The following is a 4,636-nucleotide window of genomic DNA, read 5'->3' as shown; positions in this document are numbered from 1 at the left end:
AGAAGTGCATGTTGTATTTGGGAGGTAGACGTGGGCCAAGCTCAAGAGAAGGGAGGCTCTTTAGAGAAGTCTCTTGAGAAAAGGAAGAATGAAGGGTTTGGTAGATTCTGCACAATGAGGAATATCACTGTGCTCCCTTTCAGTGGAGTTACTGGGACATCTGATGTGTAAGGCTGGGGCAATGGTTGAAATAAACCTTAAGAGCTGTTGCCTCAGGACCAGCAGACTTAAAGATTCTACTTCTCATGGTTGCCTGTCTTCAAGGAAGACTGGGACTAGGAGCTCCCTTGGTGCAAGCAAGGTAGTCTGAAGTCTGGAGAATCTTTCCTTAAACACTGTGTACAGCATAGGACCCTCCGGACTCTGACTTGACATTAGGGTGAGAGTTTTATCTAGGGTATAGGCTCAGCTGCTATAACAAAGAGACCCTAGAGGTTCAAATGAATTAGAAGTTTTCTTCTTCTCCTCCTCCTCTTTCTCCTCCTTTTCTTATAACAGTCTGTAGGCAAATGTTCTGCCTGGGCTTGATAAGCAGCTCTACACCACAAGGTCATTTAGGAATCTATGTTCCTTCCATCTTGGTACCTTGCCTTCAGACAGAACTGGATTTTTAAATTTTATGTCATGACCCTCTTGGCAATTTGGTGAAGTATGTGGGCTCTGTCTCAGAAAAATAGTTGTAATACATAGGAACATACATACAGAGAGTCAAAGGAAGTAAATTATAATAAAATAAATAATCACAAAAGTAAAAAGGAGTTTGTGATATACTAATGCATATGCTTCTCTATTATTAACAAGACAGTGGCATGTACAGTAAGTACCCTGGTAATATGATAATCAAAATAGGAGCATAATTTATTTTATAATATCTTTGTAACTATTGAGTCATTAGAAAAGTTATGATGCAGGACTGGCAGGTGGTGTGATGGTAAGGGAGCTGGACTCCCACATGGCCAACCATGGTTCGAGTCCTGGACCTGGTGGCTTGTGTTCTCACTTTCTCTCTCTCTCTCTCTTTCTCTCTCTCTCTGTCCTCTTTGGTCAAATTAAAATACATAAATAAATAAAGTAAGTTAAATAAAATAATTCTTTTTAAAAAACATCATGATGCATTTTTGCACAGACAAACTGAAAAATATGTCATGACTTCTCTGATGACCCAATATAATGTGATAGGAAAATAATTGTGATTTCTGATGCAAGGAGGTCACAGATACTGTGTATACTACTGTGATGTGTTGTCTGCATTAATAATTAAATAGAATGCTGAATTATAATTAGTAATTACTGAAAATAAAATGTAGTTTTTCTCCTCCAAGTTTCTGAATTCTATTTGTAGACCCTTTAATGGTGTATCAATCCCAGGATAAGGACCCTGTCCTAGAATATTGAAGCTAGTTCACCTTCTTGTCTACATTCTTGTCTTTACAAAGGAGAGAAAGAGAATTCCAGGGCAAATAATCTTGTCTCTATGGAGTTGAAGTCAGGTCTGTCACTTCTCAAAATTCTATTGACTTGCACCTAGTCTTCTGACCACACCTAGTTTCAAGAGAAATTAAGTCAAGGGAACCAGTAGTTAGCATAATGGCTATGTCGCTGGACTCCCACGTAGTCGACTGCAGTTCGCATCCCGGACCTGGTGGCTTAAAACTCACGCCGGGCACGTGTGCATGCGTGCCCAAGATCCCAAGAGGAGAATGGAGGAGAAGGGATTGCGGCGTGACCATCCTCCCTGGGGGGTGATTTCTCGCTTTCTGTCTCTATGTCTCTCTCTGTCTGGTGACCGCACACGCCCTATAGCGAAAACCTCTCCAAAAAAAAATTAAATAAATAAAAAAGAGAAATTAAGTCAAGTGGCCACATGCCCAGCTGACACAGAAGGGTTTTATTACAGAAGAGAGGAGAAAAAAATAGAGAAATGCTTCGTTACATTACAGGACTATGAGACTCCCAAAAATATGCCTGAAATTCAATTTCGTACCAGATAGGTGCAGAAAAGATTGAGTGATTTAGAAAGGATTAACTATACTGTGTTCAAGTGGATGGTAAAGAATAAGTACTCAATAAATATTCACCAAAGCTGACTTGAATGTGATCAGGATCTGTTAGAGGAATAGTAAACTGTGGAAGGTAAAACATTAGACATTCCATGATGAGAAGTTATCAAAGAGATTTATGTTTAAATTCATTAATTCATTTGTTCATTCAACAAATATTTATTAAGCTTGAGTTATATGCCAGACTCTAGTGTCTGGATGTGCAGTAATGCTGAACAAATAACATTAAACAATATGAAGTCCTTGTTTTCAGGAATCTTTCACTCTACTTGGGAAATAGAACAATAATCATATACTGGGGCAAAGAATATAAGAAGAGATAAGATAAAGGTTATGGTAGGCAGAATTCTAAGATAAGCCCCAAGATTCCTATCTCTGGTCATACCCGTCTGCATAATACCTTCATTTCCCACCTTGGGTGTGAACAGGATTTATGAATATAATGGAAGATCACTCCTATTAGGTATGTTATATGGCAAAGGTGAAGGGATTTTGAGAATGTAATTGAGACCCCCAATCAGTTGGCTTTGAGTTAATCCAAAGGGAGATTATCCTTATCTGACTTAATAGGTAAAACCCCTTAAAAATAGAATTAGGCCCTACCTGACAGTGGAGAAATATTCTGTTGGTCTTGAAGAAGCAGACAGCCATATTGTGAACTGCCTATGGAAGCTACCATATGGCAAAGACATGGAGACAGCTTCTAAGAGCTGAGAGCAGTCTCTAGCTTTCTGTTAGCAACATAACAGTAGTCTCAGTCATATAGGTACAAGGAAAGGAATACCTCCAAAACCATGAGTGAGTTTGGAATAAAATTCTTCCCCAGTCAGGCCTTCTGATAAAAATTCAGCCCAGCTGACACCTTGATTGAATCCTTGAGAGAGCTTGACCAGAGAACCCAGCTAAAGTTTGCCCAGACTACTGACCCACAGAAACTGTGAGGAAATAAATACATACTGCTTTAAGCAACTATGTTCGTAGATATTTGATATTTGTATATATGCTAAACAGGATGGTCAGGAAATACCTCTATGATAAGAAGTTTGAGTGGAAACTTTAAGAAAGTGAGAAGCAAGCCATAAGGACATCTAGGGGAAGAAGAGATCTGGCCAGTCTTGCTGGGCTTGGAGAATAGCCCAGAGCTGAGCCAGAGTAGAGGAGGAAGCATCAGTTACATTGAAAGAAAATGAACACTTGGATGAGAATGTGGAAGATGAAGACATCAGACCATGAACATAGTTAAAATGTACAACCAATAGATTGTGCAAGGATTGGATTTAGAATGTGATAAAGGAGGACTCAAATGAAAGCTCTCATATGCAGCATCCATTATTGTGATGGGAAGAATGGGGAAGGAGTGAAATGGAATGGGGAGAAGCAGATGGTAGGGAGAAATCAAGAATTTGGTTTTGGGAATTTTGACCACTGAAGACCCTCTGCCCAGACTTCACCCTCTTGCTCCCAGCCAGGAGCCAGAATAAGGCAATTAGCAGCTATCTATATTTGAGTTCTGAGTGGCCCCATTCAGGGATTTTTGACCACCAAAGACCCTCTGCCCAGCCTTCATCTTCCTGTTCCACAGGTCTATCCAGGAGCCAGACTGCAGGTCACCTTCTGCATTCCTGTGAATGCTCAAATTTAACTCCAAAAAATAGGAAAAAATGTATAATCAATCAGATGACCAGAAACCACCACAGAGGCACTAGAAATATGAGAAACCAAGAAAATATCTCTCCTCTAATGGAAAAGAATAACTACCCTTCCTCTACAGAGAATTTAAGGGAACTCATGGAAATGTCAGATAAAGAATTTAAAATACTCATAGTGACAAAGCTAACAGAGCTGTAAGAGAATAGAGAGAGCAAACTCCAGAAAATGCAGGAGAAAAGAGACACTGAGTTCCAGGATATGAGGAAGTTCTTGTACAGTCTGAAAGAGGAGATACACATAATAAAAAAAGAATCAAACAGAATCAAAAGCAGATTAAAAGATACAGAAGATAGAATCTCAGGTGTAAAAGATAGAACTTCTGACCTAGAGAAACTCACCAAAAAGACTGAGAAAATAACCCCCCCCCAAATAAGAATAACACAGGAGTAATACTAGATACCATTAAACCCCAAATATCCAGGTCATAGATATCCCAGAAGGTGAAGAAGCTAATAAGGGCTTTGATAATTTATTCCATGAAATCCTGGAAGAAAACTTTCCAACACTAAAGAGGCACTCAAATATCCAGACCCAAGAAATACAAAGGACCCCACATAGAATCAACCCAAGATAATCTTACCCAAGGCATACCATAGCCAGATTGACCAAAACCACAGACAGACAAGATACTAAAATTGGCAAGAGAGAAATGTCATGTTATTTCAAAGGCTATCCATAAGGTTAGTCTCTCTTGAACCTCTCATCAGAAACAATGCAAGGGAACCAGCAGTTAGCGTAATGGCTATGTCGCTCGATTCCCACGTAGTCGACTGCGGTTTGCGTCCCGGACCCGGTGGCTTAGAACTCACGCCGGGCGCGTGTGCGTGCGTGCCCAAGATCCCGAGAGGAGAATGGAGGAGAAGGGA

The sequence above is a fragment of the Tupaia chinensis genome, unplaced genomic scaffold, assembly GCF_000334495.1.
Source record: "Tupaia chinensis unplaced genomic scaffold, TupChi_1.0 Scaffold000576_1, whole genome shotgun sequence".
Lineage (NCBI taxonomy): Eukaryota > Metazoa > Chordata > Mammalia > Scandentia > Tupaiidae > Tupaia > Tupaia belangeri.
The sequence above is the reverse complement of the archived record's forward strand: the minus strand, read 5'-3'. Positions refer to the sequence as shown.